Here is a 27,018-nt window from a genome sequence, read left to right as displayed (position 1 = left end):
TTTCTATCATCAATAAATTTGGAAGAATGCATGTGTAAGACTGAGTTTTTTCACTCTAGAGGATATAAAGATCCTCTGACAGAGCTGAGGAGCAAGAACAAGTCTGGTAAGTACCCTGCTCCAGACCAAGTCTGAGGGTGGTGTGAGGGGAAATGATAGAACCTGCAGGTTAGTTGGGGTCTCCCAGACGAGAGGGAACCTGTTCCTAAATACCAGTGTCAGAGGATCTGCCTGCACCCAGCATGGAATGGGCATCGAGTATAAATGGCTTTACGGTGTGTTGAAGCCAAGAGCCCCAGAGACAGTCCCACTGTCTCTCCCAGAGCAGTAGAGTCAGTTGAACAAAAGCCAAACATTTCCTATGCCCTAGGAGAGGTGTGAAGGAAACCAGGATAGCAGATGAGACTGAGGAGTCCTTAAGATTAGAAAGAAATGTAACCGCACATAATTGCCTGGACCTTCTGACCAAAAATCTGATAAGAAAATAGTCACCTCAGGAGATTCCAGTGGAAAAAATGAAAAACAACTAAGAAGCAGGTAGAACGTGGTCACTGAGTCCCAAATCTCAGCTAGTCTCCCCACTCCTCATCAGAATGCCTTGACATAGACCTCAGAATTGAGATTAGCCCTAGTGAAAAAGAGAGAGACAGGCGTCTGATTGGCTGTGAAAGCCCAGTTGAGTAAGATTGAATTTCTACCACCAGGCATAATGAAGCTCAAGCTAAAAGTTAAGTTTAGTTACAGCAAAATTTAGAAAAGTTTTGTTTATTCTGCACCCAAGAATGTGCACTGAAATTTCTTTGGGCTAACTATTAATCTGGGTTCTCCAGAGAAACAGAACCAATAGGATGTATATAAAGAATTTACTGTAAGGAATTGGCTTGCATGATTATGGAGTCTGAGAAGTCCAAAATCTACAGCCAGCAAGCTGGAGACCCAGGAGAACCGATAGTGATGGTGCAGCTCCAGTCCTAGTCAGAAGGCCTGAGAACCAGGAGAGCTATGTAAGTTCCAGTCTGAGTCCAAGTCCAAGGACAGCAGAAGACCTGCATCACAGCTCGAAGACAGTTAGAGAAAAAATTCTCCCTCAGCCATTTTTTTATTCAGGCCTTCAGTGGTTTGCGTGAGGTGTACCCACATTGGGGAAACCAATCTGTTTTACTCAGTCTACTGATTCAAATGTTAATTTCATCTAGAAATACCCCTCATAGATCCAGAAATAATGTATAACTATTATTGGGCACCCCATGGACAAGCCAAGTTGACACATGAAATTACAAAATCATCCATCAGAGGCTACAGTAGTGTTTACCTATTTACATGTCCTTCTGCCCACTAGACTATATACTCCCTGTGGTAAGGACCATGTATTTTCACCTCTGACTCCCCAGTACTTATATTAGGGCCTGAAATACACAGTGTCTCAGTATATGTTCAATGGATTCATCCATTTAACACCTGACAGAGCTTCATATTCAATGATGACAAACAACCCTGGATGGGGTAAACTAATCCACAAAGTCAATCCATTTAGCCAGGGCTTCATATGTATTTGGGACAAAGAGGAGATGATGAAGGTAAGGGGGAGGCCCCCTATGGAAAATCCCAGTAGACACCTTTGTTTGTTAAAACACTGGAAATTACAAGGTTAAAAGATCACAGAGACTCCTTAAAGGGCTGAGGAATCAGTACAGGATCTAACCTAAAACAAAGTGATGAATTTTTGCCCTGAAATTTTAAGACAGGTCTGGTTTTAGTGCAAGTGGATTATACCTTACCTAAAATTGTGTGATTTTAGGGACTCAAGCAGCTCCTTGTAAATCCTTCCCACCTGCTCCTGCTGGGTGATGCCCAATATTCCATTTTCAGTACTTTCTTTAACTTGAGATTTTGATCCTTCCTAAAATGAAGGGACATTTGGGAGTAGTATTTTGAGTGTCTGTCAATGCTTGCGGTGGCCAATAGAGTTGAGGAATTTGTTTAGTAAGAAGAGAGTGACAAGTGTTCTGGAGACTGGGAAGGCAACTCTGTAAGTAAAGAAAAAAGACAGAATAGAGAAGCCTGGGGAGCAAATTCTTTGTGGACTCCACAGTTCTGCCTAGAATGTGCTTTACTTATCCAGGAATAGAGTTTGATTCTGAATCTGGGAAGACTGAAGAAAGAGAACAGAAATGCCTTCCCCTCCTCTCTTCCTTCCTCACAGTAGTCACTGGCCCTATGGTAATTGTCCTGACCTGCTTGACAGCAGTTTTCTGTCTTGAATTAGTTGATGCTTTTCTAAGGAAGAAGAGAGCCAAAGTGGACTACAGTAGAAGTAAACTCAGGGGTATGCACCAACTCACCAAATGCTTCCCTGGGCTTGTGATGTAGAGAACTATGTAATTATGAGACTATAATATGTATACGTTGGCTTACAGAAATTAAACCTGTACACCCAATTGCCAAAAGCAATAATGAAAGATACATTTTTTGGAAACAAATGGGTTTTGTGGAGGCAAGCAATTTGGAGGCTTGGGTTTTCTGATAAAAATCTTCTAAACTAAATCTAATTACTGCAGGAAGCAGTTCTCACTCTCCAAAGTACAGAAACAGTGGTGGCTTTGGCAAGGCTGTGCTAGGCAGGATTTGAAGATATGTCCAAGAATTTCCTGAAAAGGGACTGTTAGGACAGTGCATTTTTCTCCCGATTTAATTGAGTCTTGTCAAATGGGCAAAGAAGATCTATTTCTCTCTAAATTCAGCTCAGCTGCGCTTCTGTTCAAGTTATTGGACAAGTTATGTACCCCCCTTGGTCTAGCTTAGAAATAAGTGGATAGTTATGGATTGTAACTTAGGTATCTTTGGAAACTTAGCACCTCAAAATGAAATGGAATCCGGAAGATTTAAGTGATAAAATTTCCTACTTCTGTGTCCTCTTTGATCACACTTTCAGCCAACGGCTCCACCACCTTCTTGGTGGAAGCCTTTCAGCATGGGTAAGCTCTGGCCAAGAGCCAAGGAAATACTTGTTGATTCTTCACTGGGGAAACAACTTAATCACTAGTTCATCTTAATCTAGGGTTAGCAGGACTTCAGTGCTAGAGCTGGAAACGCGGTGAGTAAGTGTGCCCCTGGTGATTCCCCTTGGCAGTTTTCACAGGGGGAGAAACTGGGTTGGGGTGAAATGTTCCTTCACTGTGTCCAAGAGACAAATGCAGGTATAAGAATAAATAGGTGTGTAAGGATAAATCCACACTAATGTCTAGACTGAAAAAATTTTCAAAAGAAACCAAGAGTTATTTGCAATATTCAGATTGGTGTCTTAGAATCAGGATTATGAAAATATGAGCAGTTCCCCAGAAACATCATTGTATCAGTCAAGGTTCTTCAAGAAACAGAACCAATAGGGTAGAGATAGACAAAGATAGAGATAAAAATATAGATATCGACATTAATTTGTGAAGATTTTTTATGACGAATTGGCTCATGTGATTGTGGAAGCTAACAAGTCCCAGCATCTGCCATCTATAAACTGGAGAACCACACCTGAGTCCAAAAATTCATTAAAAATTTCTTTATTATCTTTAAATGTGGATAGTTTATAAGTATTTTCATTTAACCAACATGCTAGGGATATTTTTCAAATGAAGGCAAGTTGCACTTGTAAGGAAGGTAGAGGAGATGAAATGTGAAGGGAAATCCCTCTTCTCCTCATTTGTGGCCTCTGTGCACAAGCTGTCGATCCCTACCCCTTCCCTGCTCTTCCCTCGCTTCTAACATCATCCCGATATCATCAGGCCATGTTCCCTCTAGGGTGAAAACACGTTTATAGTGAATTCCCTTGTGGTCATCCCTTAAGATCTCTGCTTCCCAGGGAAGTAGATATAGATGGAAAGGGGCTGAGCCAGCCTCCCTTCTCCAGCCTTCCTGTTTCCTTGCCTCTGTCCCTGCAGAGAGGCCCCCAGAGCCCAGGAATCTCTGCCAGTGCCTCCTTCATTCTTACAAGTGACAGAGGTAGCTAGCTATCTACCCACAGCCATCTCCCCTTTCCTCTGTACTAATAAACCTTTATTTTACTGCAAAATCTATATGTTCAGTTCAGTGAATATGATCAGTTTCTTTTCCCAGTCTTTGAGGTGGATAGGAGTGAGCAAGTGGCAAAGTTCTGGCAGGGAGATGCAAGCAGAAGTTGTTGAGTAGGACATCTGCAGAGCTCCTCAAAGAGGGGGAACAGCTCACCTGGTAGGCCCCTTAATACTTTCCCCTTGCCTTTTCTTGCTAATGTGTATTAAGCACAATCACATAACAGAACTACATGTATTACAAGGAAATATGTATACTCAAAGAGCACATTTCAGTCACATCAGAGTGGAACACCTGCAGGGGCAGACAATGGAGAGGGGTGTCTGGTGTGGGTCGGGTAAAGCAAATTTAAAAAAAGAGAAGGGCCCGGCACAGACTGTTAATGAGAATGTGTTCTCAGGTAGGTGTTTGCTTAACTCAGCTCTGCACCTGGCATCCTGAAGAAAAGGCGGGTGGGAGGAGGAAACTAAAGCCAGGGCAAAGAGTTGTCAATAATCCTATGAAACTCTGCAGTATGACACATGGGAATACTGCACCTGGCATCAACTGACTCAGGAAACCATGAAAGTCTCCTAGCCTCAAATCTTCCAAATCTTACCTGAGTCTGACTTCACACCTGGGAGCTCTCAAATGCCCAGTGGTACAGCACCTGTGCTCTGTGGATAACTAAGGCAAATTCTTGGCTTGAAGTACCTTTCCTTGCATATGTGAACATGAACCCCATGTGCTCCTGCTGAAAGGACATGGACTGCTGGCCAACCCTTATAGCTCAAATCCAAACACCAGATTCCATTCCCAGATATTCTGCCCTGGACTTGGGCCCCCACCCAGCTTCAGGGCCTTGATGAGTCTTAACACAGCTGTCCACTTTAGGACTCAATAGACTTAACTTCCTGTTCAGATTCTGTTCCCTCTGGGGAGAGATCCCTGGCTGCCTTCTGCCTCTAAGCAGAGGTGCGTAAATTTAAGTGTTAAGTAAAACATCTGTGTTGTAAAAGAGGTTTTTGACTGAAGAGCCTTGCAAAAGAAACCTAGGGAGTGTGGCAGGCCATTGCATTGGTAGCCCCCTATAAGCATGCCTCCTGGCACTCACACCCTTGTGAAGTCCTCTCTCCTTGACTCTCAGTGGCTCTGTGACCTGCTTTAACCAATGGCAGGAGGCAGAAGTGATGCCGGGCCAATTTGGAGCCCAGAACTTAAGAGGGCCTGGAAGTTTCTGCTTTCTCACTCCACACTTCAGGGGAAGCTGGCTGCTATGTAGGAAAGCTGGCCCCCTGAGACCACCATGTTGGGAGGAAGCCCACGGAAGTTTTAGGGTGGTTTGTTATGCAATACCAGATAACCAAACAGAGCTACTATACTACATTATATATAGGGTCTGAAAATAGAAAGATTTGGCAATAGAAATATTACAGGGAAAAGGTAGTATTTTTTCATACAAGGGAAAGAGCTTGGTCTTCTGACAGATGGCCTTCCAACCCAAGTTTAAGAGAAAGTGTGGTGCTGAAGAACTTCGTGTGAGTACTAACTTCATTTTGCTGTATGTCTCCTCCACAGCCTTCCCTCACTCTGCTTCCTCCAGGAAGTATGCACTCCCTGTCCCCTGCATTCACCTCCACTCCTGTGGGGTTTCCTGTACCACACCACCCACCTGTGATGGCCCCTCTCTTCATCTCTCTGTATCAAAGTCCCACTAGTTCTTCTGAACCACTGTAAAGCAGAACCACTTTCTAAAGTTTCCCATGAATCCTCCAGCCCCAGGGAGGTCTCTTTCTTTCCTCTGAACTCCATTCCCATAGCATTTCCAGAATGGAAAATTGACTTGGCCATTAATCATTTTGTAACATCATTTACCTTATTGTCTTGAACTAACATGTAAATCTAACATGTAAATATATTTTGATTTAACTTTATATTGACTTATTTCATTTTCCCAGAATCATATTGATGCTAATCAAGGACAGAAACCCATGTATCCCCTCAATAGAAAGTCAGTAAATATCTGTTGCTTTCTAGTGTACTTTCCAGTTACCTCCAATCCATGGGGCCCAATAGTTATATTTTCTTTTGGGTGAAGCCTTGAAGTAGTGCTTTTGCAACATACATTTTTTTATTTGTTTTTTATTGTCATATAATGGACATATAACATTATGTTACTTTTGTATTTTCTTTTTAAAGGTCCCATTTCCTATCAACATGGTTGTAATGATTTTTAAACTTTTGCTCAAAACAGGGAGTTCCTGGGAAGTGGGACCTTCTGTTTTAAAACTGGGAATACCTCCTGTAAACCAGGATAAGTTGGCCACCCTACTCCTACAGGTTATTGCCACAGCTAACGCACATGGTGCCCCACCCAGGGTTTCAACTGCGAAACTCCAGAACAGTTGCCCAATCCTGTTTGCACATAAATTGCTCCTGCACCCTATAAAGCTCAAGCAGGTGGTCTCCTAAACAAGTTTCACTAATCATTTAAATTTGGTAGGAAGGTTTTTGAAAACCATTTGTGGTAATTATAGGTTAGCATAAGGGAGATTGTTTTCATAGTAGCAGCTATAAAAGGGAGGATAAAAACTTGCTGGATGTTCACCAGCTTGATTCTGCGGAGGGAAGCTATACGTGGCAAGCACATGCACTCCAGACCCCAGAGAGTTTACCGTATTCCATCACACAGGAAGGAAAATCGATCACTTCACTCATACCTTCTTTACAGCTTTTATTACAATTGTTGTAATTTGCTTCTTTACATGTCACTCCTTACCTCTGGGTACTGTGAGCTTCCCAAAGACAAGGACTGGTAAACTTACAGGACAATATTTATAAAACACAGATGATATACCAGATAGTGTTAACTCATTTAATTCTCACATCTCCTTTATCAAATTTAGTTTTTATTCCATTTACAGATGAGGAATCTGAGGCACAAAGTGATTAGGTAACTTGCCAAGTGACAACTTACTAAGTGACAGACTTGGAATTTGAATCCAGGTGATCTGGCTTCATAATGTGCTTCAGTCATGATACAGTCCTGCCTAGTCCTATTTATTGTTGTATCCAGAGCATCTAGCCACATCCCTGGCATAAGACTCAATAAACATTTATTAAAGAATTAATAAATGAATGACTCCCATATGTAAGACAATCATGTGTCCAGGATATTCTTGGAGAGTTTTAATTTTAAACATCCTGTCACATTTTCAAAACATGTATTAAACCATGCATCAGATGATGCATGTAGATTTGGGGGTCAGAAACTGACAGTTTCTTTAAGATTATCAATCCCATTTACTCTGATTCTCTGTTCAAACTGATCATTCTTAGTTCAATAAATCTTGGTGCCAGGAATGCGGTGCCCTGGATAATGGGCTTCAAATACTAGACATTGGAAAAATATCCAGTATTCTTGGTTCTTCATAATGTGACCAAGTTTGAAGCTGAAACAGTCCTCAAAACATCCACTGTATACAGTTTTATAAGGATTCAAGTCAAACAAAGGACTTGAGGGAGGGCGTAAGAAGGAATCTTCTTAGAACCTGTTAAAATTAGATGTAAAAAAATCTTGGAAAATTTTAGAAGGGTTGCCTAGGCAGTGCTAAAAAGATGGAGTCACTCATGCTAATGCCCTATGTCAGCAAATGAAGACTTAATACCTAACCTAATTGCAGTTTCAGCCCACCAGTCCATTCCCCCACCTCAACCCCACCCAGTTTCCCCACCTCCCACCCCAACCCAGGAATGCAACCTCTAACCAGTTAACATGGAATTTCCTGGTCAGCACTAGGAAATTTACTAATAGGAGGACCCTTCCATTCCCCTTAGGAGGGTGACCTTGACTAAAATAATGGGTCCTTTGCTAATAATTTCCTTTTCTCTGCTCCCTCTCTACCTTTAAAAACCTTTCCTTTTCTTTAGTTTGATGGAGCATCTCTCTACTTGCTAGAGGGGATGGTGCCCAACTCATGAATCATTTAATAAAGCCAATTAGATCTTCATATTTACTCAGTTGAATTTTGTTTTTTAACACCAGGAATGGACCTTGTTAAGATACTGTCTTAGGAAAAAGGCTGCTATCTCATGTTACCATCTAGTACCCAGAATATTTTCAGCTCAGGACTCCCAGGCCCAGAATATTATCTGTAGCAGTGATTCTCAAAGTATCGTCCCTGAGCAGCAGCATCAGTATCTCCAAAGACCTTACTAGAAATACAAATTCTTGATCCCACCCTAGATCTACTGAATCAGAAACTCTGGGGGTGGGGAGTTTTAACAGTCCCTCCAGGTGATTCTGATGTAGGCTAAAGTTTAAGAAACCACAGATCTACCAAAACTAAATTTATTTTTCTTTAATGTCATTCTTTATTTAAAAAAAAAGAGATGATTTGAAAATAGGTGAACTGATACTGTGAAATGAACTAAATACAGGATTGGTGAATTCATAGCTTAAACAAACATATATACACACTCATATATGACAAGCATGACCCAAGTTTCAGAAGTCCCCACGGGGTCAAGTTTAGCCACACATCTACTAAAGGCCTGTAGCAAAAGCCTTCCGTTTTAGTGGCCCTACTATCTGATGCCACCAAGGGGAAGGGGGTTCCTAAGACAGAGCTGGTGGCCCCTAAGGACATGGTTCTTTCTCTCCTTTACACCATGGCCCTCCTCTTCCCAGGCACACATGCTGTCTCAGGAGCAGGCAAGACCAGCCACCCCTAGAATGCTCTTCCCTCAAGACAGTCTCAGGTCGTTACGCTCAGTCCAGCTGGCTCTGCTAGGAAGTCCTACTCTCTCTCCTTTCAGTCTTATTTTTAAGGGTCACAGTCCATGAACCCAATCTCCACATGTCTGAACTCTAATTGGGTTCCACTTCCTTCCCACAGAGTTTCTGGACCCCATGGAAAGCCAGAGGTGTGTTTGGATATCTGTTAGTCAATATCCCTGAACATGGCAAAATGGTTTAAAAGCTCTCAGAATATTCACTAGCAGTCAGGAGACTGACCCGTCTATACCTCAGAGAGGCCTAGAGGATGTTGTCATCTAACCTCATATGCCCAGCCTCAGCTGGCCTGATATAAATGTTCTGTCAAACATATTCATCCTTCTTCCTGTCTGTCCATCCAGAAATACACATAAGCTCATGCATATCCAGGTGCTTTCTGTAATAAGGCAGAATATTTTTTTATAAATATGTCTGATTCTGAAAAACATGGAAACACTATAAAATATACTATAAAATTTTTTTGAATGTTATAAAAATGTCATTTTATATGCTATAAAATATAAATATCATTAAGAAATAGATGAAACCTTAATTGGTGAAATTAATGTAAATATTTCTGCCTTGGTCTAATATGGAACCACCCACCCTCTCATTTGCTGTCAACTCAGTCTGGTTTTTTTTGCTAATACTCTTCAGTGGCTACGTCAGTCTCTTTCAGAAGGAACAATCCAAGACTTTAAGGCATACCACTGGAAATTTTGCCTCTCTAAAACAGGTCAAACGTCAGACCAAGACCAGAAGTGAATATACCTTCACAGCCCTAAGTCCTGCTGTTATTATTTATCGGGAGCTTTGTTCACTCTCAGGCTGCTTTCCATAATGTGCCACCTGCAGCTGCCAGTCTTAAAAGGGTTTCTCTCTTTCTGTCTGACTTTTGCTCTGCTTTTATATCATGCAGTCATGGAGACTGACTCTTGGGTAGGAAGAGAACAAATCAAGATAATTCTTCAAGTAATACCAAAATACCTGGAAAGTCTCCCCCAGTGTTCATGAGATAGTTACTTGTTATTTTCTGGGTTACACTATCAATTCCCCTTGGCAGTAACTGCTCAACATTTTTCATTTAACAATTCCAGTCCCAGGCTTAGGGTTAGGAGAATATCCGTGTGCATGTCTTGATGAATGAACTATTAGGAGACAGTTACCCATTTAGGAAGGCCTGAAAATATTCCACTATCGTAAAGTATATTTTCCTAAAAGTATTATTTTTCAGATCAACCACCCTCATTTCTTATTTCTGCTATTAAAATACTATTTTGATAAAGGCCCTGGGGTAAAATTGTAATGTAGAACAAGCTTGACCTTAATAGTTCCTCTTATGCCCTTATTATCCAGTTTCCTGGTTTTAGACCCTGACCTAGGGAATATTATGTTATCAAGTCATTCAAATAGTACCGCTAAAACAGGGATGCCAAGCAGGCTTTAACTTGTGTGCCAACTTTGATTAGCCCACAAAGGCTGCCAGCAGCACGGTGATGAGGATTCTAACTCCAGACTCCATGAGAAAGCTATAATGGATTAATAACGTCTGCCATAGACTGGGAACGTGCCAGGAAACTTGCCTAGAATTTGCCATCCTTGTGTTAAGAATTTAGCATATTACCTTTCTATGGGACAGTTGAAGGTTAAAAGAGGAAGGTCAAAGAGACAACAGTTTATTACAAGACTGATGATAAATAGAGGGTCAGACATCTGTAGAAGGTCAGTCGGGTATGTATTTTGGGAAAGCCATAGAAAGAGAGCAGAGGAAAGTGAGAGGAAGATCTGTGAAAGAAATCCTCCAAAAGAAAGAATTAATTTGAAAGGATGCGAGAAATTGCTAATCCCAGCCTTACAAACCACCAGTTTATGGACCTAGTATTGAACTTTTGATTACATGTATAAAATGTGTCCAAGGTGCTGCGATTTATTTTGCTGCTAATGTGGTTTCTAGTTAACAACAGCATTCCATGCTTCACATCACACCCCTTGGTCTATTGCATATTTCATTCTGTGACACAAGCCAAGGAGACTGAGAAGGGCTCACAGAAGGCACAGAATGCACTGCACATCATTTTTCTGTGAGACCGGGCACACTCTTGGCTGTAACAAATAATAAACCCCCAAATGCTGCCGCCTACCTGCAGACTGACTTTTTTTCTAACAGGGTCTGAGTATGAAGCTACTTACTCAGCAGCACTGAGAACATCAAACCCCTTTGGTGGCTTAGTTTTTTATGTTCAAAATGGAAAACTGTAGCCACCAATCCACTGTAGAAGGAATGGAGCAAAGGTGGCCTGGTAAAAGGATTTCCTTAACAGAGTTAGATATTTTGAGAGTACAATGATAAGACAACGAGCCCAGATTTGGAGTCAGAAGACTTGCTGTGCCCTTTATTTGACCATGAACAAGGTCACTTAACCCATTTCAGACTGTTTCCTAAACCATAAAATAGATATATAGAAACCCCCAACTTACAACCAAATCCTTCCTGGTTGACAATTAAAAGAGAAGCTGTCATGAATTGAACCCTGACTTCTAATAAACACAATGCTCTTTCCTGTCACAAAAAGTATAGAGCTGATCACAAAAAGCAGAATGAAAAATTCTAAATATATTCACAAGCTTTTATTAAGTATGTAAAAGCACACAGCCCTAAAAACTATGTAGCAAGTTATCCTCTTGAGAGGTTTTTCTGCATAGGTTGGACTTATAGAACTTATAAATATATATGGTTTATGAGGACAACGTTTCCTAATAAATCACTCCGTGTCAAACAAAAGATTCCTTCAATCCTCCAAAGACTTACCTACCACCTTGAAAATCAGGATCATCTGTCGCACAAATACCCATTGTCAAGTTCACATGTATGGATGCTTGCCTCTGAAAGTCCTTGAGTGCCACCTTGTTCTTCCTTTTCAGAAAGTAATCCGTGTCTGGCCTCCATAGCCAAGATTCTAACACCTCCAGTCTACCCATGTCAGAACCTTTAACCCGCAGCTGGGTCCACGTGGCCAGGCCAATTCAATACCCTTGGCACTGGGTTCCCAGCCTTTCATGTTTTTTTTTTTTATACTAGCTTTGGTCACTATGCTGGAGTTCTTATTTGCAGTAATAAAGTTCATTAAAGTGGGGGCTGAAAAAGCATTTCAAATTGTGGGTGATAAGCATACATGAAAGTACTTTATAAAAATAGAAGACTTTGTAACTGTAAATAGCCAAGCAAATATTGGATATTATGCATTATATGAAGTAATATGTACGTCTCCCCAGGGCAGAAGTTGTAGTCATGATGAAAAACAATGAACCAGAGGGGGACGGGGAAGCAGTAAAGCTAGAGAAGATTGGAAGCTTCCTCATAAACTTGCCCACCACAGATAAACAGTCTCCTCGTAGGCTGCTATCTGGTCCCTGTGTCAGAGCTATGTGCTCCAGTCAGCTAAGCTTGAACCCCTCTCCTCCAGCAGCTTTTCAAATTCCAGTATTTTCAACCACAGTCGGAGAGTGTCTCCCTAACCCCCTACTCCAGAGGGGAAATTTGTTTCTATTTGTGGTTATTTCCCATCTTTCCCACCTTGGTCCTTGACCCCACGGTAGACCCACTTACTGGACCATTTGTTCAGTTTTATTAATAGAAATGGTGTCCTCAAAGAATCAAAGCATACACACCTTTAGAAGGCAGCAAGTCAAAGCTGCCTCTCCCGCGTCAGTGGCAGTGGATTAGACGCATCCCTAGGCTGACTTCAGGCGCAGCTGCTGGACCTGAGGGCGGCTGCAGTTCCAGGAAGCCGCTGCCCCCTTGTGTCTCAGGGCCGACTAGGAATTATTCCCTGATGGGGAAGAACATTTGGACAAAGACTGTAAAAAATCATTGGTGGGCTATTTCTGGCTCTTGGATTTGTTGAGTCAAATAAGATTCTCACAGCTTTTTAAATTATAATTTTTCTTCCTCTCCATCGATTTTTTAAAAGGCATATTTTATTGGAATTATCAAAGTAGTATAAATAATTTAATTTTGTTAATGTTTTGATACATTTCCTCCCCAATTTTTTTGTTTGAACATATAGGGAAACCTAATTTTACTTGGGGACAGGAAAAAAAGACATAGAACAATGAAATATAATTTTATCATAAATGTCATGTAAACATGATCTCCTCTCCACAGTAAGAAAATCAACTTTGAATTTGCTAGAATATTAAGAAACCGACTTTTCTTTTTCTCTTAAAAAATATAAAACATAAAGGATAGCACTTTAGACCATAGAACCTCATAAGATGTGCCTGTAATTTCAGTTCTATAGATTAAGAATACAGTAGTGGATGCCAACTATTAGACATTTTAAATTGAATATTATCTTATTTTCAAGACATAGAAATGAAACTCTCTGGGTATTATGATTAGTACACATGGTGTGGGGACGATCATGGGAAAGACAGTGTAGCACAGAGAAGGCAAACAGTGACTCTGTGGCATCTTATGACACTGATGGACACTGACTGCAATGGGGTATGGGAGGGGTGAATGCAGTAACCATATTGTTTTTCTTTTGTTTTTTTAGGAGATCCTTTTATTTCATTTCATTGTTTTTTTAATAAAGTATCATTTATATACACTCTTACAAAGGTTTCACAAGAAAAACAATGTGGTTATTACATTCACCCTTATTATAAAGTACCCCCACATTCCCCATTGCAGTCACTGTCCATCAGTGTACTAAGATGCCACACAGTCCCTATTTGTCTTCTCTGAGCTACATTGTCTCCCCCATGAACCCACACACACTGTGTGCAACAATCATGATATCCCACAATCCCCTTCTCCCTCCCTCCCCACCTGCTCCCCTTTGGTAACCACTAGTCCCTTCTTGGAATCTGTGAGTCGGCTGCTATTTTGTTCCATCAGTTTTGCTTTGTTGTTATACTCCACAAATGAGGGAAATCATTTGGTACTTGTCTTTCTCTGCCAAACTTATTTTATGGAGCATAATACCCACTAGCTCCATCCATGTTATTGCAAATGGTAGGATTTCTTTGTTTCTTATGGCTAAATAGTATTCCATTGTGTATATGTACCACCTCCTCTTTTCCATTCATCTACTGATGGACACTTAGGTTGCTTCCATTTCTTGGCTATTGTAAATACTGCTGTGATAAATATTGGGGTGCATATGTCTTTTTCAATCTGAGAAGTTGTTTTCTTTGGGAAAATACCTAGGAGTGGAATTCTCAGGTCAAATGGTATTTCTATTTTTAGTTTTTTGAGGAACCTCCATATTGCTTTCTGCAGTGATTGAATTAGTTTACACTCCCACCAGCAGTGTGGGAGGGTTCCCCTTTCTATGCATTCTCTCCGGCATTTGTTGTTCCTAGTCTCTTCTATGTTGGCCATCCTAACTGTTGTGAGGTGCTATCTTTTTGTGGTTTTAATTTGCATTTCCCTGATAATTAACGGTGTGGAGCACCTTTTCATGTACCTGTTTGCCATCTGAATTTCTTCTTTGGAGAAGTGTCTGTTCAGATCCTCTACCCATTTTTTAATTGGGTTATTTGCTTTTTGGGTGTTGAGGTATGTGAGTTCTTTACATATTTTGGATGTAAAACCCTTGCCAGATATGTCATTTACATATATATTCCCCCATACTGTAGGATGCCTTTTTGTTCTGCTGATGGTGTCCTTTGCTGTACATAAGCTTTTGAGTTTGATATAGTCCCATTTGTTCATTTTTGCTTTTGTTTCCATAGCCCAAGGAGATGTGTTCAGAAAAAAATTGCTCATGTTTATGTTTAAGAGATTTTTGCCTATGTTTTCTTCTAAGAGTTTTATGGTTTCATGACACATTCACGTCTGTGATCCATTTTGCGTTTACTTTTGTATATATATGTAATTAGACAATAATCCAGTTTCATTCTTACATGTAGTTGTCCAGTTTTGCCAACACCAGCTGTTGAAGAGGATGTCTTCTCTCCATTGTATATCCATGGCTCCTTTATCATATATTAATTGGCCATATATGCTTGGGATAATATATGGACTCCTTATTCTATTTCACTGGTCTATCGGTCTGTTCTTGTGCCAGTATCAAATTGTCTTGATGACGGTAGCTTTATAGTAGAGCTTGAAGTCAGGGAGTGTAATCCCCCCCATTTTATTCTTCCTTCTCAGGATTGCTTTGTCTATTTGGAGTCTTTTGTGGATCCATATGAATTTTAGAACTATTTGTTCCAGTTCATTGAAGAATGCTGTTGGTATTTTGATAGGGATTGCATTGAATCTGTAGAATGCTTTAGGCAGGATGGCCATTATGACAATATTAATTCTTCCCATCCATGATCATGGGATGTATTTCCATTTATAGGTGTCTTCTTTTTTATTATTTTTTATTTTGGTATCATTAATCTACAGTTACATGAAGAACATTATGTTTACTAGGGTCCCCACTTCACCAAGTCGCCCCCACATACCCCATCACAGTCACTGTCCATCTGCATAGTAAGATGCTGTAAAATCACTACTTGTCTTCTCTGTGTTGCACAGCCCTCCCCGTACCCCCCACACGCTATACATGCTAATTGTAATGCCCTCTTTCTTTTTCCCCACCCTTATCCTTCCCTTCCCTCCCATCCTCCCCAGTCCCTTTCCCTCTGGTAACTATTAGTCCATTCTTGAGTTCTGTGATTCTGCTGCTGTTTTGTTCCTTTAGTTTTCCTTTGTTCTTATACTCCACATATGAGTGAAATCATTTGGTACTTGTCTTTCTCCGCCTGGCTTATTTCACTGAGCATAATGCCCTCTAGCTCCATCCATGTTGTTGCAAATGGTAGGATCTGTTTTTTTCTTATGGCTGAGTAATATTCCGTTGTGTATATGTACCACATCTTCTTTATCCATTCATCTACTGATGGACACTTAGGTTGCTTCCATATCTTGGCTATTGTAAATAGTGCAGCGATAAACGTAGGGGTGCATTTGTCTTTTTCAAACTGGAGTGCTGCATTCTTAGGGTAAATTCCTACAAGTGGAATTCCTGAGTCAAATGGTATTTCTATTTGGAGCATTCTGAGGAACCTCCATACTGCTTTCCACAATGGTTGAACTAATTTACATTCCCACCAGCAGTGTAGGAGGGTTCCCCTTTCTCCACAACCTCGCCAACATTTGTTGTTGTTTGTCTTTTCGATGATGGCAATCCTTACTGGTGTGAGGTAATATCTCATTGTGGTTTTAATGTGTATTTCTCTGATGATTAGTGATGTGGAGCATCTTTCCATGTGCCTGTTAGCCATCTGGATTTCTTCTTTAGAGAACTGTCTATTCAGCTACTCTGCCCATTTTTTAATTGGATTATTTGCTTTTTGTTTGTTGAAGTGTGTGAGCTCTTTATATATTTTGGAAGTCAAACCTTTATCAGATCTGTCATTTATGAATATGTTCTCACATACTGTAGGATACCTTTTTGTTCTATTGATGGTGTCCTTTGCTGTACAGAAGCTTTTTAGCTTGATATAGTCCCACTTGTTCATTTTTGCTTTTGTTTCCCTTTCTTGGGGAGATATGTTCATGAAGAAGTCACTCATGTTTATGTCCATGAGATTTTTGCCTATGTTTTTTTCTAAGAGTTTATGGTTTCATGACTTACATTCAGGTCTTTGATCCATTTGGACTTTACCTTTGTGTATGGGGTTAGACAGTGATCCAGTTTCATTCTCATACATGTAGCTGTCCAGTTTTGCCAGCACCATCTGTTGAAGAGACTGTCTTTTCCCCATTGTATGTCCATGGCTCCTTTATCGTATATTAATTGGCCATATACATTTGGGTTAATGTCTGGAGTCTCTATTCTGTTCCACTGGTCTGTGGCTCTGTTCTTGTGCCAGTACCAAATTTTCTTGATTACCTTGGCTTTGTAGTAGGGCTTGAAGTTGGGGAGCAAGATCCCCCCCCCCTACTTTATTCTTTCTTCTCAGGATTGCTTTGGCTATTCGGGGTCTTTGACAGTTCCATATGAATTTTTTAACTATTTGTTCCAGTTCATTGAAGAATGCTGTTGGTAATTTGATAGGGATTGCATCGAATCTGTATATTGCTTTCGGCAGGATGGCCATTTTGATGATACTAATTCTTCCTAGCCAGGAGCATGGGATGAGTTTCCATTTGTTAGTGTCCTCTTTAATTTCTCTTAAGAGTGTCTTGTAGTTTTCAGGGATAGGTCTTTCACTTCCTTGGTTAGGTTTATTCCTAGGTATTTTATTCTTTTTGATGCTATTGTGAATGGAATTGTTTTCCTGATTTCTCTATTAGTTCATTGTTAGTGTATAGGAAAGCTACGGATTTCTGTGTGCTAATTTTGTATCCTGCAACTTTGCTGTATTCCGATATTAGTTCTAGTAGTTTTGCAGTGGGGTCTTTAGGGTTTTTTATGTACAATATCATGTCATCTGCAAATAGTGACAGTTTGACTTCTTCTTTACCAATCTGGATTCCTTGTATTTCTTTGTTTTGTCTAATTGCCATGGCTAGGACCTCCAGTACTATGTTGAATAACTATGTTGATAGTGGGCATCCCTGTCTTGTTCCCGATTGCAGAGGAAAAGCTTTCAGCTTCTCGCTGTTCAGTATGATGTTGGCTGTGGGTTTATCATATATGGCCTTTATTATGTTGAGGTACTTGCCCTCTATGCCCATTTTGTTGAGAGTTTTTATCATGAATGGATGTTGAATTTTGTCGAATGCTGCATCCCACAGAAGTTGTGGTTTTTGTCCTTTTTGTTGATATGGTGGATGATGTTGATGAATTTTCGAATGGTGTACCATCCTTGCATCCCTGGGATGAGTCCCACTTGGTCATGGTGTATGATCTTCATGTATTTTTGAAGTCGGTTTGCTAATATTTTGTTGAGTATTTTTGCATCTACGTTCATCAGGGATATTGGTCTGTAGTTTTCTTTTTTGGTGGGGTCTTTGCCTGGTTTTAGCATTAGGGTGATGTTGGCTTCATAGAATGAGTTCGGGAGTATTCCCTCCTCTTCTATTTTTTGGAAATCTTTACGGAGAATGGGTATTATGTCTTCTCTGTATGTCTGATAAAATTCTGAGGTAAATCCATCTGGCCCAGGGGTTTTGTTCTTGGGTAGTTTTTTGATTACCGATTCAATTTTATTGCTGGTAATTGGTCTGTTTAGATTTTCTGTTTCTTTCTGGGTCAGTCTTGGAAGGTTGTATTTTTCTAGGAAGTTGTCCATTTCTCCTAGGTTTCCCAGCTTGTTAGCATATAGGTTTTCATTGTACTCTCTAATTATTCTTTGTATTTCTGTGCGGTCCATTGTGATATTTCCTTTCTCGTTTCTGATTCTGTTGATGTGTGTTGACTCTTTTCCTCTTAATAAGTCTGGCTAGAGGCTTATCTATTTTGTTTATTTTCTCAAAGAACCAGCTCTTGGTTTCACTGATGATTTTTTCTATTGTTTTATTCTTCTCAATTTTATTTATTTCTTCTCTGATCTTTACTATGTCCCTCTGTCTGCTGACCTTAGGCCTCATTTGTTCTTCTTTTTCCAATTTCGACAATTGTGACATTAGACTATTCATTTGGGATTGTTCTTCCTTCTTTAAATATGCCTGGATTGCTATATACTTTCCTCTTAAGACTGCTTTTGCTGCATCCCACAGAAGTTGGGGCTTTGTGTTGTTGTTGTCATTTGTTTCCATATATTGCTGGATCTCCATTTTAATTTGGTCATTGATCCATTGATTATTTAGGAGCATGTTCTTAAGCCTCCATGTGTTTGTGAGCCTTTTTGCTTTCTTTGTATAATTTATTTCTAGTTTTATACCTTTGTGGTCTGAAAAGTTGGTTGGTAGGATTTCAATTTTTTGGAATTTACTGAGGTTCTTTTTGTGGCCTAGTATGTGGTCTGTTCTGGAGAATGTTCCATGTGCACTTGAGAAGAATGTGTATCCTGTTGCTTTTGGACGTAGAGTTCTATAGATGTCTATTAGGTCCATCTGTTCTCGTGTGTTGTTCAGTGCCTCTGTGTCCTTACTTATTTTCTGTCTGGTGGATCTTTCCTTTGGAGTGAGTGGTGTGTTAAAGTCTCCCAAAATGAATGCATTGCATTCTATTTCCTCCTTTAATTCTGTTAGTATTTGTTTCACATATATTGGTGCTCCTGTATTGGGTGCATATATGTTTATAATGGTTATATCCTCTTGTTGGACTGAGCCCTTTATCATTACATAATGTCCTTCTTTATCTCTTGTTACTTTCTTTGTTTTGAAGTCTATTTTGTCTGATACTAGTATTGCAACACCTGTTTTTTTCTCTCTGTTGTTCGCATGAAATATCTTTCTCCATCCCTTGACTTTTAATCTGTGCATGTCTTTGGGTTTGAGGTGAGTCTCCCGTAAGCAGCATAAATGGGTCTTGCTTTTTTATCCATTCTATTACTCTGTGTCTTTTGATTGGTGCATTCAGTCCATTTACATTTAGGGTGATTATTGAAAGATATGTACTTATTGCCATTGCAGGCTTTAGATTTGTGGTTACCAAAGGTTCAAGGTTAGCTTGTTTACTACCTTACTGTGTGACCTTGCTCACTTATTGAGCTGTTGTAAATACAGTCTGATGATTATTTCTTTCCCTTCTTTTTCCTCCTCCTCCATTCTTCATATGTTGGGTGTTTTGTTCTGTGCTCTTTTTAGGAGTGCTCCCATCTAGAGCAGTCTCTCTAAGATACCCTGTAGAGGTGGTTTGTGGGAGGCAAATTCCCTCAACTTTTGCTTGTCTGGGAATTGTTTAATCCCTCCTTCATATTTAAATGATAATCGTGCTGGATACAGTAATCTTGGTTCAAGGCCCTTCTGTTTCATTGCATTAAATATGTCATGCCATTCTCTTCTGTCCTGTAAGGTTTCTGTTGAGAAGTCTGATGATAGCCTGATGGGTTTTCCTTTGTAGGTGACCTTTTTTCCTTCTCTGGCTGCCTTCAATACTCTGTCCTTGTCCTTGATCTTTGCCATTTTAATTATTATGTGTCTTGGTGTTGTCCTCTTTGGATCCTGTCTCTTGGGAGTTCTGTGTGTCTCCGTAGTCTGAGCAACTATTTCCTCCCCCAGTTTGGGGAAGTTCTCAGCAATTATTTCTTCAAAGACACTTTCTATCCCTTTTTCTCTCTCTTCTTCCTCTGGTACCCCTATAATGTGGATATTGTTCCTTTTGGATTGGTCACGCAGTTCTCTTAATATTGTTTCATTCCTGGAGATCCTTTTATCTCTTTCTGCATCAGCTTCTATGCGTTCCTGTTCTCTGGTTTCTATTCCATCAATAGCCTCTTGCATCTTATCCATTCTGCTTATAAATCCTTCCAGAGTTTGTTTCTCTTCTGTAATATCCCTCCAGACATCTTTAATCTCCCTCCGGACTTCTTCTCTTAGCTCTTGCATATTTCTCTGCAGCTCTGTCAGCATGTTTATGATTTTTATTTTGAATCCTTTTTCAGGGAGACTGGTTAGGTCTGCCTCTGCAGATCCTTTCTCAGTTGTTGTTTGAAGTATCTTGGACTGGACCAAATTTTTGCCTTTTCATGGTGATAGCAGTGGCTGTAGGCAGGTTGCGGGTGTGTCAGCTGGGAGAAGAAAGTCCTTTCCTGCTTGCTGGATGCCTTGCCCTTCTCCGCTGCCTGTGATGGTTACCCACACTCCTAGAGCAGCCACCAGGTTAGTCCCCTAAGCTGCTGTGGGCGGGGTGTCTGTCAGAGCAGCACGGAGCCCTGCGGAGAGTGGCAGGCACACCAGGTGCACTCCTCCATGCTAGCGGCGACCCTGCCAGGCAGCTCTGTGCCAGCAGTGGCCTTTGGGTCTGGCCCGGGCAGCTCTGCCTTGGGCTGGGATTTCGTTTGGCTGCTGGGTGTGCGCCTGCTCCCTCTGGCTCCGCTGCAGGTGCGCACAGGCCTCTACCAGGCTCCTCTGGCTCCCCTGCCACCCATTCGCATGAGCCACACCCAGGCTGTTCAGTCGCACTGCTGCAGGCTCGCACAAGCCTCTCCTGGTCTCCTCTGGTGCTGTTGGTGCATGGATCTGCTCTTGGTCCCTTCTGGCGCTGCCGTCCCTGGCACGCGCTGCGACTCTCCTGCTACTGGGCCGGTGCATCAGGGTCCGTGCCAGTTGGAGGAATGACTGGCAGGCTGCTTAGTGCCGTGAGGGGCTTCAGAGCTGCACTGTCTCCCTGGGGTTTAGGGTGCCTAAGTTTCCCCGAGATTCCCAGCTGCTGGCTATGTGTGCTGTGACAACTTCGTCCAGCTATGGGGTCCCTGTCTCTTTAAGACTTGCAAAAAGCACTTGCTTTTCTTTTGTCTCAGGGGTGCCGGTTGTGGGGACCTGCCCACAGGTTTTGCTTTTCCATTTCTCTAATATCCAGCACCCCATGCACCTTGTGTCTGCATTCCGGGTGTGGATTTCTAGAGCTGGTTGTTTAGCAGTCCTGGGCTTTCACTCCCTCCCCATTCCGACTCCTTTCTTCCCGCTGGGTTTTGGGGTGGGGGAGCGTTTGGGTCCTGCCTGGCCATGGCTTGTATCTTACTTCCTTCATGTGATGCTGAGTTCTTGCAGATGTAGATGTGTCCTGGCTGTTGTACTGTATCCACTGGTGTCTCTTTTAGGAATAGTTGTATTTATTGTATTTTCATAAATATATATGTTTTGGGGAGGAGATTTCCTCTGAACTACTCATGCCGCCATCTTCCCGTGATCTCCCCTATGGGTGTCTTCTTTATTCTCTCTCATATCTTGTAGTTTTCAGGGTATAGGTCTTTCACCTCCTTAATTAGGTTTACCATAGGTATTTTATTCTTTTTTATGCAATTGTAAATGTAATTGTTTTCCTGATTTCTCTGTTAGTTCATCATTACTATAGAGGAATGCCACAGATCTCTGTGTATTAATTTTGTATCCTGCAACTCTGCAGAATTCAGTTTTTACTTCCAGTGGTTTTGAGGTAGATTCTTTAGGGTTTTTTATGTACCATATCATATCATCTGCAAACAGTGACAGTTTAACTTCTTCCTTACCAATCTCAATGCCTTTTGTTTCTTTCTGTTGTCTGGTTGCCATGGCTAGGACCTCCATTACTATATTGAATAAAAGTGGGGAGAGTTTGTCCTGTTCCCCACTTGTCCCATTCCCTATTTTAGAGGAAAAGCTCTCAGCTTTTCACTACTGAGTATGATGTTGGCTGTGGGCTTGTGATATATGGCCTTTGTATGTTAAGGTACTTGCCCTCCCTGTTTTGTTAAGAACTTTTATCATGAATGGATGTTGAATTTTGTCAAATGCTTTTTCAGCATCTGTTGAGGTGATTGTGACTTTTGTCTTTTTGTTGATGTGGTAGATGATGTTGATGGGTTTTTTAATATTGGACCAACCTTGTATCCCTGGAATAAATTGTACTTGGTCATGATGGATGATCTTTCTGATGTATTTTTGAATTCAGTTTGCTAATATTTTGTTGAGTATTTTTGCATCTATGTTCATCAGGGATATTAGTCCATAATTTTCTTTTTTTGTGGTGTCTTGCCTGGTTTTGATATCAAAGTGATGCTGGCCTCATAGAATGAGTTTGGAAGTATTCCCTTCTTTCCTACTTTTTGGAATATTTTGAGGATGGGTATTAGGTCTTCTCTAAATGTTGATAAAATTCAGCATTGAAGCCATCTTGTCCAGTCATTTAGTTCTTAGGTAGTTTTCTGATTACCAGTTCAATTTTGTTGCTGGTTGCTAGTCTGTTCACATTTTCTGTTTCTTCCTGGGTCAGTCTTGGAAGGTTTTATTGTACAAGAAAGTTGTCCATTTCTTCTAGGTTATCCAATTTGTTAGTATATAACTTTTCATTATATTCTCTAATAATTCTTTTTATTCCTGTGGCATCCGTAGTGATTTTTCCTTTCCCATTTCTGATTCTGTTTATGTGTACAGACTCTCTTTTTTTCTTGATAAGTCTGGCTAGGGGTTTATCTATTTTGTTTACTTTCTCAAAGAACAAGCTTCTGCTTTCCTTGATTCTATCATTTTATTCTTCTTGATTTTATTTATTTCTGCTCTGATCTTTATTATGTCCCTCCTTCTACTGAACTATGGGCCTCATTTGTTCTTCTTTTTCTAGTTCATTAATTGTGATTTTACACTGTTCATATGGGATTGTTCTTCTTTCCTGAGATAAACCTGTATTGCAATATACTTCTCTTAGCATGGCCTTCACTGTGTCCCACAGATTTTTTTGTGGTGTTGAGTTATTGTTTTCATTTGTCTCCATCTTTTGCTAGATCTATGTTTTTATTTGGTCATTGATCCATTGATTATTTAGGAGCATGTTGTTAATCCCCCATGTGTTTGTGGGATTTTTTGTTTTCTTTGCATACCTTATTTCTAGTTTCATACCTTTGTGGTCTGAGAAGCTGGTGGGTACAATTTCAATCCTTTTGAATTTACTGAGGCTCTTTTTGTGGCCTAGTATATGATCTATTCTTGAAAATGTTCCATGTGCATCTGAGAAGAATGTGTATCTTGCTGCTTTTGGGTGGATTGTTCTGTAGATGTCTGTTAGGTCCATCTATTCTAATGTGTTGTTCAGTGTCAGTGCCTCTGTCTCCTTATTTTGTCTTGTTGATCTGTCCTTTGGAGTGAGTGGTGTGTTGAAGTCTCCTAAAATGAATGCATTGCATTCTATTTCCCCTTTTAATTGTTAGTATTTGTTGCACAAATTTGGGTGCTCCTATGTTGGGTGCATAGATATTTATAATGGTTATATCCTCTTGTTGGACTGACCCCTTTATCATTATATAATGTTCCTCTTTGTCTCCATGTATTTTGATTGGTGCATTCAGTCCATTTATGGTGATTATCAGAAGATATGTACTTACTGCCATTGCAGGCTTTAAACTCATGGTTACCAAAGGTTCAAGGGCAGCTTCTTTACTATCTAACATTTTAACTTAACTTGCTTATTGTGCTATTTCAAACATAATCTTAAGGTTCTTTTCTTTTTTACTCCTTTCTTTTTCTTCCTCCTCCACTCTATATATTAGGTGTCATATTCTGTACTCTTTGTGTATTCCTTGACTGACTTGGTGGGTAGTTGATTTAATTTTGCATTTGCTTAGCAATTAATTGGTCTAGTTCCTTTACTGTGGTTTTATTTTCTCTGGTGACAGCTGTTTAGCCTTAGCAGCACTTCCATCTATAGCAGTCCCTCCAAAATACACTGTAGAGACAGTTCATGGAAGGTAAATTCCTCAACTTTTACTTATCTGGAAATTGTTTATTCCCTCCTTTAAATTTAAATGATAATATTGCTGGGTAGAGTATTCTTGGTTCACGACCTTTCTGTTTCATTGTATTAAATATATCATGCCACTCCCTCTGGCCTCTAAGGTTTCTGCTAAATCTGATGATAGCCTGATGGTTTTTCATTTGTATGTGATATTTCTTCCCTCTCTGGTGCTTTTAATACTCTCTCCTTGTCCTTGATCTTTGTGATTTTAATTATTATATGTCTTGGTGTTGTCTACCTTGGGTCCCTTGTGTTGGGAGGTCTGTGCACTTCCATGACCTGAGAGACTATCTCCCTCCCCAGATTGGGGAAGTTTTTAGCAATTACCTCCTCAATAACACTTTCTCTCCCTTTTTCTCTTCTTCTTCTTCTTCTTCTGGGACCCCTATAATGGAAATATTGTTCTGTTTGGATTGGTCACACAGTTCTCTTAATATTCTTTTATTCCTATAGGTCCATTTTTCTCTCTGTGCCTCAGCTTCTTTGTATTCCTGTTCTTTAATTTCTATTTCATTCACCATCTTCTCTACCTAGTCTGCTTTTAAATCCCTCCATTGTATGTTTCATTTCAGATACTATGTTTTTCAACATTTCTATATCTTTCTTGAAGTCCTCCCTGAGCTCTTGAATATTTTTTCTGTAGCTCCATGAGCATGTTTATGATTTTTATTTTGAAATCTTTATCAGGAAGATTTGTGATTTCTGTTTCACTTAGCCCTCTTTCTGGTGTTCGGGGGATTTGGTTTGTACCATGTTCTTTTGTTGTTTCATATTTGTAATGATTCCTATGGAGTAGTAACTTTGTGTAGGCAGTACCCCCTTGTGGACAGAAGCTCTACTCTCTGGAGCTGCCCAGCCCCTGCAGTGATGGCAGGAGTAGCAGGTGCATGGCACTGGTGCCTGCTCTTTCCTGCTTCCCAGCCACAGTGCCTACCTCCACTGCCAGGCCCAGTTGGCTGAGCATGCAGAGAAGAGCCTCTGTCTTATGTCTTTGCAACCAACACAGATGGGCCATCTTCTGGCTGGCATGGCACAATGGTGGGGGCAGTGGGTTTGTGAACCGGTGCCAGTCTGCAAGGAGTAGCAGGCTGCGTTATCACAATGGGGTGCCTTGGCGCTGTGTTGCCAGCCAGGGGGATGGAGCATATGAAGCTCCTGAAAGTTCCCAACTTGCTGGGTTGTGCCGGGATAATTTTGTCCACCTGTCCTTCCTCCTAAGCAGCAAGCTCTTTGTAATCCTTTCCCCTTTAGCAGCCCTCTCACTGTTAGGAAGTCTTTCAAAGTGCCTACCTTTCTTTTGTCCTGGAGTGGCTGGTTGTGGGTACCTGTTCTCCACAAGCAGCTGGAATCTCAGTCTCTCCAAATATTCTGCCTGTCTTTGCTTTCCAACTCCACTAATCTCCAGAGTATCATGTAATGTGGGTTCATGCTCCCAGAGTAGTTCTCCAGGGGTGGGTATTTACCAGTCCTTGGCTTCTACTCCCTCCCTGCTCTATTTCTCTTCCTTCAGCTGGTGAGCTGGGCTAGGGCAAGGACTTGGGTCCTGCTGGATCATGGCTTTGCTACTTTGCCCTTTTCTGTGATGTCTTCTCTTTTCCCCAGATGTAAGGCCATCTGTTGCAGTCTTCTTTCTAGTCGCTCTTTCACAATTAGTTGTATTTGCTGTATTTTCTTGTTATATGTTTTGGGAGGTGATTTCTGCCTCACTTCTCACACTGCCATCTTGTTTAATCCCCCTACAATGCTAATTTTTTTTTTTGAGAGGGCATCTCTCATATTTATTGATCAAATGGTTGTTAACAACAATAAAATTCAGTATAGGGGGGTCAACGCTCAATGTACAATCATTAATCCATCTCAATCCTAATTCTCGTCAGTCTCCAATCTTTTGAAGCATAACGAACAAGTTCTTACATGGTGAACGAATTCTTACATAGTGAATAAATTCTTATATGGTGAACAGTACAAGGGCAGTCATCACAGAAACTTTCGGTTTTGATCATGCATTATGACCTATAAACAATCAGGTCAAATATGAATATTCGTTTGATTTTTGTACTTGATTTATATGTTGATCCCACATTTCTCCTATTATTATTATTATTTTTATTTTTAATAAAATGCTGAAGTGGTAGGTAGATGCAAGATAAAGGTAGAAAACATAGTTTAGTGCTGTAAGAAGGCAAATGTAGATGATCAGATGATCAGGTGTGTGCCTATGGACTAAGTATTAATCCAGGCTAGACAAGGGCAGCAAGACATCCACGGATGCAGAAGATTTCTCTCAAAGCAGGGGGGGTGAGGTTCTGAGCCTCACCTCTGTTGATCCCCAAATTCTCACCTGATGGCCCCCCTGCGACTGTGCCTGTCTTAGGTTGTTCCTCCCTTGAGGAATCTTACCCGTCTCTGGCTAACCAGTCATCTTCCAGGGCCATACAGGGAAATGTAAAGTTGGTAAGTGAGAGAGAAGCCATATTGTTTGCAAAGGTTAGCTTTTTACTTCTTTGCACATTTATGCCCTGTGGCTTCTATGCCCAGCACTTGTCTCGAGGTATCTTTACCACCTGGAGGAATTATGATACTCGGTAAATTCGATATGAGGCACGAATTCTATTTAAGGGTTGTAATTAGGAAGGAAGAAGAAAAGCTATAGATGTAGCATATGAAGGAAACTTGGGAGGATTGATTATTTCTTTGACATATCTTCTTGTATAGTACCTTAAGTATGTATAGGTTTTAAACTACTAACTAATTTGCACACACATATTAACATAATAGGAATACGGTGACATAAACAAAGCAAATCTATAATTACCATCCATCTCCAGTGAAGCCAAGAAAACCATTTAGGCACCCTAGGCATTTGTGAAAATTTATCTA

The sequence above is a fragment of the Manis javanica genome, chromosome 5 (genome assembly GCF_040802235.1).
Source record: "Manis javanica isolate MJ-LG chromosome 5, MJ_LKY, whole genome shotgun sequence".
NCBI lineage: Eukaryota > Metazoa > Chordata > Mammalia > Pholidota > Manidae > Manis > Manis javanica.
Note: the sequence above shows the minus strand (reverse complement) of the source record.